At 52.1% G+C, this 13,687-nt stretch overlaps 1 protein-coding gene across 4 annotated transcripts in view; it reads right to left on the bottom strand.

Moving 5' to 3' along the window:
• Positions 1-13,351, bottom strand: part of SRC (SRC proto-oncogene, non-receptor tyrosine kinase) — a 77,556-nt gene extending 64,205 nt beyond the window's left edge. Inside the window, exon 1 of one of the 4 annotated variants that reach the window (XM_063702238.1) lies at positions 13,242-13,351. The gene's annotated coding sequence lies outside the window, so the exon portion shown is untranslated. The remainder of the gene's footprint in view (positions 1-13,241) is intronic. The other 3 variants (XM_055373490.2, XM_063702235.1, XM_055373483.2) reach the window with 3 other exon arrangements.
• Positions 13,352-13,687: the final 336 nt, after the last annotated feature.

Below are 13,687 nucleotides of genomic sequence, written 5' to 3'. Positions count from 1 at the left end.
TAATCCCAGCATCGAGGCTGAAGTGGGAGGATCACTTGAGTCTAGGAGTTCAAGATTAGCCTGGGTATACAGTGAGACCCCTGTCTCCACAAAAAACAACAACAAAAAATTAGCTAGGCGTGGTGTGCACCTGTATCCCAGCTACTTGGGAGGCTGAGGCAGGAGGATCGCTTGAGCCCAGGAGGTCAAGGCTGCAGTGAGCCGTGATGGTACCACTGCACTCCAGCCTGGCTAACAGAGTGAGACTCTGCCTCTGAAATTTTTTTAAATAATAATAATGTATCAATATTGTATTGATTCATTAATCATAACAAATGTGCCCCCGTCAGGGAAGAGATGGTGATAGCAGCACCTGAGCAGGTGGCGCCTGAGTGGTGACCTTCAAACGGCATTAACCACTGAGCACAGCCCCACACATTCAAACCCTCACAGCCGGACCTTCTGGGCTGTGTGGCCGGTTCACAGATGGGGAACCTCAGGCTCAAGTGTGTCTCTACCCAGCCCAGAATCTGGAGACAAAACACAGACGTCAAAGGCAGAAAAGACCTGCCTGTGTGAAAATGGGGGAGACGCCTGGCCCCACTGGGCTCGCATGACGGCCAAGTGCCAAGAAACTCAGACGCTCAACACCTCACTCCCCTCAGGCTGCAGAAGAGGCCCAGAGAAGGACAAGCATTCTCCCAAGGTCACACAGAGAGTCGCTGGCAGGCAGAGCCACCATCCCACCCCAGCCCAGGCCTCCTTCCGCCACATCCCGGAATGTTTGTGAGAAAAGATGAAAGGAGGCTCGGCCCTTGATCTGCCTGGCCTGATGGGAGGGCAGAGGGCAGCCGGAAATCTGCAGCTAGAGCTGTGACCCCACAGTCCACAGGGGGTGAGAAACCTGCCGCACAGAGAGGAGACGGTCACGACAGGAGGGCTGAAAGAATCATTGTAAAAATAATCACCATGGCTCACAGTCCTGGTGCAAGGAGTTTCCTGAGCAGGGAATCGCTTCCAGGGACTCTGGATGTAGCATCTAGTTCATTCTTCACAACGCAACAAGGTAGGAGCTATTGTTATCCCACCGTACAGATGAGGAAACTGAGACTCAGTGAGGTGACATGATGTGATGAGGAAGGGCGGGACCTTGAATCCAAACCCAAACAAAATTCAAGCCTTCCTGGCTGGGTGCGGTGGCTCACGCCTGTAATCCCAGCACTTTGCGAGGCTGAGGCAGGTGGATCATCTGAGATCAGGAGATCGAGACCAGCCTGGCCAACATAGTGAAACCCCGTCTCTACTAAAAATACAAAAACTAGCTGGGTGTGGTGGCAGGTGCCTGTAATCCCAGCTACTCAGGAGCCTGAGGCAGGAGAATTTCCTGAACCCGGGAGGCGGAGGTTGCAGTGAGCTGAGATCGCACCACTGCACTCCAGCCTGGGCAACAGAGCAAGACTCCCTCTCAAAAAATAAAAAAATAAAAAAAAAATAAGCCTTCCTGAATCTGGAACTCAGGCGCTGCGGTTCTGTGCTACCCCGGTCTGTGAACCTCAAAGCTCACATATTTCACATCCAAGAGCAAAAGGCCAGATCCACAGGGGCCGGGCAGGGAACCACTGCTGCCCCTCTGAGCACTGGCCTCCACCTCAATGGAATGCCTCCATCCTCCACATTTCCTAGGCATTGGGAAGATGCAATGTAGCAATGTTTTGTGGGAGTACTTTGAAAAGTAGATAGAAGAAAAAATATTCACACTATACTCCACCCTCAAGGAGAGGAACATTACTCCCCAGTCCCTAGGTGTGGGCTGTGCTTGGTGGCTCCCTTCTAAAGAGTTCAGGGTGGAAAGAGGGGTGGGGGCGGTGCCTTTGCAGTGCAGGAAGCTTACAAACGCTATCTCAGCCAGGTGATCAGGCCAACATCAGCAGTGATCGGGCCTGCTGATAACATTTGCCCTTGATATGATGCGATTAGAATGGCATTTTACCTCTGTGGTCTTTCTCCTCAGAACCCGGAACCCCAGTCTAGCCATGAGAAAAGCCTCAGACAGATTCTAATAGTGGGGCATTCTACAGAACACCAGACTAGGCCAGGCACTGTGGCTCACATCTATAATCCCAGCACTTTGGGAGGCCAAGGCAGGAGGATCACTTGAGGCCAGGAGTTCAAGACCAACCTGGGTGACATGGTGTGACCCTATCTCTACCAAAAAACAAATTTTTTAATAAAATTAGCTGGGCATGGGGGCACATGCCTGTAGTCCCAGCTACTCAGGAGGCTGAGGTGGGAGAATCACTTGAGCCTGGGAGGTGGAGGCTGCAGTGAGCTATGATTGTGTCACGGTACTCAAGCCTGGGTGACAGACTTAGACACTATCCAAAAAATAAAAATAAAAGGCCAGGCAAGGTGGCTCATGCCTGTAATCCCAGCACTTTGGGAGACCAAGGCGGGCGGATCACAAAGTTAAGCGATCGAGACCATCCTGGCCAATATGGTGAAACGCCGTCTCTACTAAAAATACAAAAATTAGCTGGCCGTGGTGGCGCATGCCTGTAGTCCCAGCTACTCGAGAGGCTGAGGCAGGAGAATCGCTTGAACCCGGGAGGTGGAGGTTGCAATGAGCTGAGATTATGCCACTGTACTCTGGCCTGGCAACAGAGCAAGACTCCATCTCAAAAAACAAACAACAACAACAAAAAAAACACGAAAAACAAAAAATAGAACACCTAACTAGTATTCCTCAAAACTGTCAGGGTCATCAAAAAAAGAAAAGTCCCAGAAACTATCAAAGCCAAGAGGAGACATGATCCTGGGACAGAAAAAGGACATAGGTGCCAGGCGCGGTGGCTCATGCCTGGAATCCCAGCACTTTGGGAGGCCAAAGCGGGTGGAACACCTGAGATCAGGAGTTCGAGACCAGCCTGGCCAACATGGTGAAACCCCATCTCTGCTAAAAATACAAAAATTAGCCAGGCATGGCGGTGCATGCCTGTAATCCCAGCTACCCAGGAGGCTAAGGCAGGAAAATAGCTGGAACCCAGGAGGTGGAGGTTGCAGTGAGCCGAGATCATGCCACTGCACTCCAGCCTAGGTGACAGATCGAGACACTGTCTCAAAAAAAAAAAAAAAAAAAGGGACATTAGGCATTAGGGAAAAACTAAGGAACTCCATAGCAAATATGGATTTTAGTTAATAATAATGTATCAATATTGGTTCGTTAATTGTAACATACTATACTATCATGGATATTAATAATAAGGGATTCCCTAGCAAGCCCACTTGAGAAAAAAAAAACTTAACATAACAATAATAATAAGAGAAATTGAGTGTGGGGTATCTGCCATGTTCTAGAGCAACGGACTGAATTTTCGGACAGGGAGGAAGCTAAGACACTTGTCTGTAAACATTTCCTTCTAAACCCAGGGAAACTTAGGACCAGAGAATAGAAGTGACTTGCCCAAGCTCAAACTGCAAGTTTATGACAGAACCTGGACTAAGATCAAGCTTTCTCAATGTCACAAGAATTCAGTAACAGCCTACTGTATACAAGGCACCAGCCTAGGTCCTCATCATGGTGAAGGCTGGTGGGGAGGTTCAAAGATTTGTCCATGGGTCAACACCTCCCCAAGGCCAGGTCTCCAGGGACACAGACTCTGCCCTTTGAAGGCTCCAGGCCAGAAGAGGAAACAGACCCTGAAACACTATGAGCAGGAGGGCCAGAGAGCGACACACTTTGGTATCCAGGAGACCCAGCCCCACTGCCTGCAACCCTGCAACCTCCCTGAGCCCCACTGAGCTGCTCAGTAAAATGGAACTAAGGATGGTGCCAACTGTCAGTGATGCTGAGAGGTACAACAAGGAGGTGAAATGTGAGACCCTGTGCATTGTGGACACCCAATAAACAGTGATTCTTTTTATTTTTAAGTGTGTTCTGAGTGCTACAGGAGTTCGGGGGTGGGGAGCATTTGTCAGTTTGCCTTGATAGGGGATTCTCGGAGAGTTTACCAAACGAGGGACATTTAGATTGAGTCTTGGCTGGGTGCAATGGCTCACGCCTGTAATCCCAACATTTTGGGAGGGTGAGGCAGGAGGATTGCTTGAGCCCAGGAGTTTGAGACCAGCCTGGGCAACATAGCGAGGCCCCGTATCTACAAAAATGATTAAAAATTAGCCAGGCATGGTAGGTGTGCCTGTACTCCAGCTACTCAGGAGGTTGAGGCAGGAGGATCACTTGAGCCCAGGAGTTTGAGGCTACCGTGAGCCATGATTGTGCCACTACACTGCAGCCTGGGCAGCAAAGCAAGATCCCATCTCCAAAGTAAACAAATAAAATAGATTGGGTCCTGAAGGATGGAAAGGACTTTGCCACACCGGAAGGATGTGAAAGCTGCAGCCCCAGCTTTCAGTTCTCACAGTCTGGTCCGAGAGAGAAGGGGACACGTCAAGTCACCCTCCCAGGGGATTCCCACGCAACAGGACCTCCCCATTTCCTGGCCTGGATGGCTCCTTCCTGGCCTCCCTGGCCTCTGAGATTCACCAGTGCCTGAGCCAAGGCCACAGGCAGCAGGGGAGGGGCAGGGGTGGGGGCACGCACCAGGGCTGAACAAACCCAGGGCTCGTCTGGAAAGGAAACCAAACCCTGCCTCCCACTCACCAGCTGAGTGTCACTTGTACAGCTTCCTCCTTCTGTTCCTGTTCAGGAATTACCCAGGCAGGGCTCTGTGGTGGGGCTGGGGGACGGGGGCGGGGGGGGGTGGGGGTGCCCCAGAGGCGGGGCCTGGAGCCTCCTTGGTCTGCTCTGGCCACTCGCAGACTCATCCCCTCTGGCTGACTGGACTGCTCCCAGACCCATTTCTCTCCTCAGCAGGCCAGGTTTCCTCCCTCCTCCACACACCTGCCCACGCGGTACCACCATCTCCTTTCTGCTGGTCCAAGCCCCACTCCCCTTTGGCCCACCCCCGGCCCTTCCTGGAAGTCTTCCACAGAGATCCCTCCCAGTCTTGCCTTCCTTATCGTTTTTATCCATTCAGGCCTGCATGTCAGCTCCTGTGCTGGAGCTGGGGACAGATGAGCGAGCAGTGAGTGACCAAGACTGGCACCGTCCCTGCCCTTTGGACCTGGGGCCTCTAATCCCTATGTCTCGTGTGTCCCGCATGCTTCATCCACACCCCGGTGGGGAATCGGAAGCCAGGACTGCAGTCCTGTGCAGCCTCTGAACAGTGTGGCCTTGGGCAAGTCCCTTCCCCTCTCTGGTCGGAGTGGTTTCCATAGCTGCTAAGGGAAGCAGTGCGATGTCCAGGGGGCAGGCAGGAGGGATGGTGGTGACTGCTCCCCCAACCCTTCCTGCCCCAATGTAATGCCCTGCAAATAAAGTTTCCCTCCAAGTGGAACTGGTAAAATGCACACACGGGGCTCTGACTCATCAGAATTTTTTTACAGAAACAAATACAGGGGTCAGTGGGAGGGACCTGCCGGGTGGCTGAACATCACGGTTAAGAGCAGACCTGGGTTTGAATCCTGCCTCGGTAGCTGTGTGGCCTTGGAGGTCATTAACCCCCGACTCTCACTTCTCTCATTGGTAAAACGGGGATACTTGTACACACCTCATATGGCTGTGTAATGACACACATGCTAGATACCCAGTGAATGCATATTATTATCATTTCTGATGCAGCCGGACAAGTCCATTAATAAAGTAGATAATTATGATGGCCTTAAAATTAATAATGTAGATCCACATAACTTTTATTTTCTTTTTTAGTTCTTTTGAGAAAAGGTCTTGTTCTGTTGCCTAGGCTGGAGTGCAATGGCACAATCACGACTCACTGCAGCCTCAACCTCCGGGGCTCAAGAGATCCTCCCACCTCAGCCTCTGAAAAGCGGGGACTACAGGCGCACACCACCACACCCAACTAAAGATTCATATGTTTTGACATGGAAAGAGTTCATGTTATATTAGTAAATTAAAATATTATAGCATTAATGATGTAACTATTTCTGTCTTTTAAAAAAGTGGGCACAGGAAAAATGGAATAAACACTTCCATGATACTAGCAGTTGCCCTGGGGGTGGGGGATCACCGATGAACTTAATAATTTTTTCTTTTATGCTTGTCTTTATTTTTTACGTTTTCTTCTCTCTCTCTTTTTTTTTTTTTTGAGACAGTTTTGCTTTTGTCATCCAGGCTGGAGTGCAGTGGCGCTATCTCGGCTCACTGCAACCTCTGCCTCCCAGGTTCAAGCCATTCTCCTGCCTCAGCCTCCCAGCTAGCTGGGATTACAGACATGAGCCACCACACCTGGCTAATTTTTGTATTTTTAATAGAGATGGGGTTTTGCCATGTTGGTCAGGTTGGTCTCGAACTCCTGACCTCAGGTCATCCACCCGCCTCGGCCTCCCAAAGTGCTGGGATTACAGGTGTGAGCCACTGCGCCTGGGCATTTTTTAAGTTTTCTACAGTGAGCTAATGTTGCTCAGGCAATAGAAAATAGCTTAAGTTAGTTTTATGTATTTATGTGTTTTTTAGACACAGGAGGTCTCACTCTGTCACCCAGGCTGGAGTGCAGTGGCTTCATCGCAACTGACTGCAGCCTCAAACTCCTGGGCTCGAGGAATCCTCCCACCTCAGCCTCCAGAGTAGCTGGGACTAGAGATGAGCGCCACGACACCTGGCTTGCCTTCCTTTCTTTCTTTCTCTCTCTCTTTCTTTCTTTCCTTTCTCTTTCTTTTTTTCTTTCTTTCTTTCCTTCTCTTTCTTTCTTCTTTCTTCCTTTCTTCCTCCTTTCTTTCCTTTCTTTCTTTCCTTCCTTCTTTCTTTTCTTTTCTTTTTCTTTTTTTTTTTAAGAGATAGGGTCTCACCATCTTGCCCACGCTGATCTTGAACTGGGCTCAAGTGATCCTGCCACTTCAGCCTCCCAAGTAGCTGGGACCACAGGCGACCACCACCATGCCTGGCTAATTAAAAAAAAAAAAACAAAAAACTTTTTTTGTAAAGACGAGGGCCTCCCTATGTTGCCCAGGCTGGTCTTGAACTCCTGGGCTCAAGTGATCCTCCTGCTTTGGCCTCCCAAAGTGCTAGGATTACAGGTGTGAGCCACTGCACCCGGCCTATGAGTTATTTTTAAAGTGCCATCTAGCGCCCTCTAAGCACACGGATCTTTGCTTCCCAACTAGTCGGGAAGCCCAAGTACGAGGCCTAGTCCACAGCCCAAGGTTCCTGGGGGCCAAAGTCCTCAAGGCAGCTGGTCACGCACTTGGCCTTTCCGCACCCGCTCTGGGCTGGTCCCTCAGGGAGCACCTGCTGGGGATGCTCTGTGACGTCCGTTGTGCATTTTGCACCTGTCGTGGCACCATTGATGAGAAAGAGTGCTACCCCCAGGAGGAAGTGCCCAGTTCTTCTCCGTGACGTTCTGGGATGTCCCCTTCCCCTTCCCCTTCCCCTTGGCCTTGACTCACCCTTTCTACGTCCACACATGTTCCCGGGGTAGGGCAGAAGCGGGTAATGAGGAAGGGAGGCTCCTTTGCACTGGGCCTGGGCTGAGGACACAGCCAGTGTTAGCCCAAGAGGAGCCAGCCCACTGTCTGGTGGCTTCAGCTTCACTCTATCTTAGTTCAGGTTCTCCTGAAGCAGAGCCCGAGACTACTCTTTTGAGAAGTGACCCCAGGAAGCTGGAGCAAAGAAGCAGGAAGGGAAAGGCAGGGAAGGAGAAAAGCCAATACATGGAGCGCTCTGGAGGTCACCGCTGTAGGCTCGAGAAGGGACTACCTACCCAGCTGCATGCCAGATCTCCCTCCCCAGCCCTGGCCTCCCTCCAGAACTCTGGACCCATCTGTCCAGTCATCATCCAGACCTTTCCGTAGAACGTCCTCCTACCCCGACACAGTATCCCAGAGACTCCACTCATCCCAGGCAGAACACATCTTCTGTTCCCTGAAACTGGCCCTCCTCTGGGATCCCACCCTTTCAAGAACTTCAGCCAGAGGACGGGTGAGGTGGCTCACACCTGTAATCCCAGCACCCTGGGAGGCTGAGGTGGGAGGGTTGTTTGAGCAAGCGAGGTTGAGGCTGCAGTGAGCCATGACCACTGCACTCCAGCCTGGACAACAGAGGGAGACCCTATCTAAAAAAAAAACAAAAAAGAACTTCCACCAGAAACCTGGCATCCCTAGCCTCCCTCCTCCACTCCAACTATCCCCTCCTTTCATCCCCTCCCTGGTACTCAGGTGGGGCCTGGCTCATCCAGATACCAGCTGTGCCCCTCCCTAATTCATCCTATAACAATCCTTGTGGCCAAGCTCAGTGGTCAAGCCTGTAATCCCAGCACTGTGGGAGGCTGAGGCAGGTGAATCACTTGAGGTCAGGAGTTCGAGACCAGCATGGCCAACATGGCGAAACCCCGTCTCTACCAAAAATACAAGAAAATGAGCCAGGCGTGGTGGTGTGCACCTGTAATCCCAGCTACTCAGGAGGCTGAGGCAGGAGAATCGCTTGAACCCAGGAGGCGGAGGCTGCAGTGAGCCGAGATCGTGCCACTGCACTCCAGCCTGGGTGACAGAGCAAGACTCCATCTCAAAAAAATAATTTTAAAAAACAGTCCTTGTGTTCTTCTTTCCAAATCACAGCTCTGATCCTTCAGTGGCTCTCCAGGGGCCTTAGGCCAAAGCTCACACTTAAGAGGCCACCAGGGCCCCGCCAGCCTCTCCAGTCCTACCTCATCTGCCTGCAAGGCTGAACGGCTGAACCTCCACCACCCCGCTTCCCTGCCCCTGCCGCTGTCTCCCTAGTGGGCCCTGCTCCTGCTTGCCCTCTGCTGGGATGTCCTTCCTGTCTCTAATCCCCTGCTAACTCCTGTTCCATTCTTTGGTCCCTCCCCTGACCCCCAAGCCCAGGTCAAAGCTTCGTAGATCCCATCTGCACTCCTCCCAGTGGATATTTCTCCAGCAGGGAGAGGGTGGGCTGGGTCATCATCATGTTCCAGCATTGCTCAGACCAGCGCTTGATGCTGAACAGGCCCCAACACTTGTTGGGACAGGAATCTCAGGCCTGGATTCCCCAGATCGGCTGGCGCCATGCCAGGCCCATCTCAGCCCCTGTCTGAGGCTAGCACATTAGCTCTGGCTTCCAGAGCAGGAACTGAGCCAGCCACCCCGCCCCCCGTCACACCCTGGGTCTGGCCTCACCTTCTCTCAGGGCCCCGCCAGCTCAGGGAGGACTCCGGAGGCAGGGATCCCCAGGGAGCCCGGAAGGAGCCCAGCCCCAGTGCTGGCTCAGGCCTCAGCCGCCTGGGGCCACAGGCTGTGGCTGTGACCTCTCCTATCCAGATGGTTGGATCTGGGGGAGGCTCCTTCCCACACCCCAAATTTGAACCAAGCCTCGGGCCGCTTGTGGTCCGTGCTTAACTTCCCACCGCAGCTGCATCCCTGTCATTAAACATCTTTAATCATCTAATGGTGCAATTAGCTCCCTGGGCTTTGAGCTGGCTCCGCTGCAGCCTTCTCATTCCTGGAGGTGTTGGCATCGAGGTTTCCAGGTCCTTCTGTTCAACTCAGCAAACACTCGGGGAGCTCTGTCTGTGGAAGCTTGCCCTGAGAAGTACCCAGCACGTGAAGGGCCAGCCTGGGCAGCCTCCCCTCCCTGCCACAACGTGGGCCAGGGATAAGAGGAGGCATCCATCACCAGCCAGGCCCCTCTACCTGCCAGACAGGCCCAGAGAGGGTGAGTAACTTCCCCAAGGCCACAGAGCCCAGGTCTGGAGATCTGATTGAGTGAGGCCTTGGGAGCGGGTAAAGCATTTGTTGAGTGTCTGATGGGGGCTCGTTGGTTAATAAAATGCACACGGCCACTGCCTTTGTGGATTTCACAGGTTGGTGTGAGAGATGGTTGGTAAAAAAAATTGAACCAAGTGATGCAGAAATGCAGAATGTGCTACCTGCTAGGACGGGAGTCAGTGAGGGACAGGGTGAGGAGGATGTGAGGAGTTCTGAGGACAGCAGGTCAGAAAGGCTTCCCAGAGGAAAGTAGCTAAAGCTTGGTTTTTATTGTTCTTATTGCTTTTTAGAGGGTCTTGCTCTGTTGCCCAGGCTGGAGTGCAGTGGTACAATCCTGGCTCACTGCAACCTCAAACTCCTGGGCTCAAGTGATCTTCCCGCCTCAGCCTCCCAAGCAGCTGGGACTACAGTTGGGCAGCTAAACCTCGAAGGATGAAAGAGAATGACCAAAGATTCGGGAGAGCTGGGCACGGTGTCATTCCAGCTCTTTGGGAGGCTGAGGCGGGAGGACCGCTTGAGCCCAGGAGGTTGAGGCTGCAGTGAGCTATGATCGTGCCACTGCACTCCAACCTAAGTGATAAAGCAAGATCCCATCTCAAATAAAATAAAAAATTAAAAGAAAATGATTTGAGGAAAAGAACATTCAGGGAAAGGCCCTCAAGGTGGGAACTGGTTATATTGGATCTGGATGGAGAATGGGTGGAGGAAGATTAGTGGGAGATGGAACCAGAGCTCTTCACGGGGACTGGAGCCTCCTGGGGTATGGGGAAGGGGCTTGAGCTTTACTTCCAGGCTCTGGGAGACCACTGTGGATGTTAAAGGAGGAGACAGGTGTTGGTGACAAGATGTTAATGTATTTTTTTTTTTAATTTTTTGTAGAGACAGGGTCTCCCTGTGTTGCCCAGGCTGGTCTCGAACTCCTGAGCTCAAGGCATCCGCCCGCCTTGGCCTCCCAAATGCTGGGATTACAGGCATGAGCCACCAATGTATGTTTTTGCAAGGCCCTGCCGGCAGCTGCATACAGCGGGATTAAGGGACGTGGGTGGAGACAGGGAGGCCAGCAAGGAGGCTGGGATGTCCTCCAGGAGGGAGTGAAAATGTTGCAAGCCTGGCAGGGGAGGTGGCGAGAGTGGATGACTTGAGTGCATTAGGAGGAAGCACCCACAGTCCCTGCTGATGGATGAGGGGTGTGGGCACAGAGAGGGCAGCTCAAGACGGATTCTCAGGCTTTGGGTGGGTGAGTGGAGGTGCATTTACTGAGATGGGGAAGCCTGGGTAGGAGCCCACTGAGGCCAAAAAGTCACGAGTTTGGTTTTGGCCAAATTATTTTGGGCAAACCTGTTAGATATCCATGGAGATGTTGAAAAAAATGAATAATTTAACCAACACTTTTGAACACACTGCATCAGTTGCCAAGTGCCTTATATGCATTAACTCATTGCAACCCATTGGAAAAGGTGCTACAGGTTGAGTCTCCCTTATCTGAAATGCTTGGGACCAGAGGTGTTTCCATTTTGAATTTTTTTGGATTTTGAAATATTTGCATTATATATATCCCTAATGCAAAAAATAAAAAATGAAATCTGAAATGCTCCAGTGAGCATTTCCATTGAATGTCATGTCAATGCTCTAAAAGTTTCATATTTTAAAGCATTTTGGACGGCAAATTTTTGAATTTGAGGTGCTCAACCTGTATCATTATTCCCATTTCACTGATGGTGAAACTGAGGCTCAGAATATGATGTTTTGTAAAGGATGAGAAAGCCAGGAAGAGCCCGGGGGAGTCCTCATGTCTAATAGGCTGCAGGAAGAGGCCTCCAAAGAGGGTTCTAGGCTTCCTGGAAGGATGTTGTTCTGGGATTAGATGTTGCTGGGAGACCACGTGAGATAAGTCAGGGCCAATAAAGTGTCCAGGTCATTGAGCCACCAATCACAAAGCAGCTCCAGCTGACCTCAGGGAGTAAGGTTTCAGGGGAGTAGAGGCGGGAGCTAGACCACTAGAGGTCCTGGAAAGAGTGGGAGGAGAGGTGGAGGCAGCTAAGCCTGGCTGGGGAGGGCAGGGGGAAGACAGACGCCGCTTACAGGGACTGGGGTCCCAGGATACTCCCCTGCCCATCTAGAGCCAGAGACTCCAGGGATTTGTCAGAGATGGACACTTCAGAATAAGAATTTCCTTTTTGAGTCTGGGCGCGGTGGCTTACGCCTGTAATCCCAGCACTTTGGGAGGCTGAGACAGGCAGATCACCTGAGGTCAGGAGTTCGAGACCAGCCGGGGCAACATGGTGAAACCCCATCTCTACTAAAAGTAAAAAATAAAAAAAATTAGCCGGGCGTGGTGGCATGTGTTTGTAGCCCAGGCTACTTGAAGGCTGAGGCACAAGAATTGCTTGAACCTGGGAGGTGGAGGTTGCAGTGAGCCAGGATCATGCCGCAGCACTCCAGCCTGGGCAACAGAGGGGGACTGTCTCAAAAAAAAAAAAAGAGTTTCCTTTTTGGTACTGATCAGCAGCTGTGCACCTCAGTCCTCAGTATTATTGAGGGCTGTTTCTTGCCTGCGGCAATTCTCCAATGGACTGAGGACAAGGCAGGGGTCAGGAGAGGGCAGGGTGCCTCACTCTCCCCTCTCCCAGCTCGGGGTGTTCCCACACACATTGGGACTCAGTCAGAGCTGAGAGGGCTGCCAGGCAGCGCCTTTATGCTCCCAGAGGACTCTGGACCTGTAGGAGGTGAAAAAGGCCACAGCCTTGGGTGCCAGGATAGGACAGTCTCTCCTGGCCATGGACGGGCGCCCTCCAAGCTCACAATGAACATTAACACTTTCCCCACCCAAGAAGTCCAGAGGTAGGGAGACCTCCGCCATCCCCTGCAAGTACATTCTGGGAAGACCCAGGCCCAGATTGGGGAAGGGCCTTGCCCAAGGTCTCATCCCATTTGTCCGTCACCTCCTCTCATCAGTGCCGCCAGATGCGAACCCTCCAGCATGGCCACCTGCCCCAGAGGCCCTCCTTGGCTCTCCCCTAGGCTTGGTTAGGCCCTGGCCTGTGTTCCCAAAGCCCCTCAGGCCTAATATCCCCAGGCTTGCCACAGCCTATGGTCACAGTCTGTCTGTGTGTCTGCCTAGCCCCACTGATTGGAGGCTGGAGCCAGTACTGATCCACCTGGCATCCCCGGTGCCCAGCATAGGGGCTAAACAGGGCCAGGGCATCAGTGTATTTGTTGAACCCACCTGAGCTGAACTGAACCGCTTGGGCTTTTGCTAAGGGCCATAAGCCTGGATCCTTCTCTGGCTTGAGAAGCAAAGTGCCACATTTCAGATTCGGCGTTTCTACCAAGTGACTACATAGGAGCAAAGACTCAGGATCCCTGAATGATAGGAAACCACAGGGAACATCAGGCATCCTGCCCTCATCTTCCAGAGAAGGAGGCTGAAGCTTAGAGTGATGCGGGTATGAACCACAGGCCTGCCAGCAGTGGGGATGGGTCGTACTCACATGGCCTCAGCCCTGCTCCTGGCTCCGTTTCCATAAATGTGAAAGCCCAGGTTTCCTCGTCTGCAAAACTGAGCTGGACTCGGCAGTCTGTGAAAGCTCGGCCACTGTCCAGTTCCGTGAACTCACAGGCTCCAAGCCCCGCAGCGGGGGGAGGAGAGGCCCTTTCAAGAGGCTGTTTATCATCTTGTTGTACCCCCTTGAGCTCTTGGAGCAAAACATTCCCAAGAAACAGGGTGATTCATTCACAGCACCACTTGCCAGTTCCAGAGAAAAGGCAGCCCGTGAAACATACTCTGTGACTTTTAAGGAGGAGGAAAAGACCTTTTTTTTTTCAGAGACAGGGTCTCTCTCTATTGCCCAGGCTGGAGGGCAGTGACACCATCACAGCTCACTACAGCCTCCACCTCCCTGGGCTCAAGCGATCCTCCCACCTCAGCCTCCCGAGT

The sequence above is a fragment of the Gorilla gorilla genome, chromosome 21 (assembly GCF_029281585.2).
Source record: "Gorilla gorilla gorilla isolate KB3781 chromosome 21, NHGRI_mGorGor1-v2.1_pri, whole genome shotgun sequence".
In the NCBI taxonomy this organism is placed as follows: Eukaryota; Metazoa; Chordata; class Mammalia; order Primates; family Hominidae; genus Gorilla; species Gorilla gorilla.
This window is presented reverse-complemented; position numbering and strand designations above follow the sequence as displayed.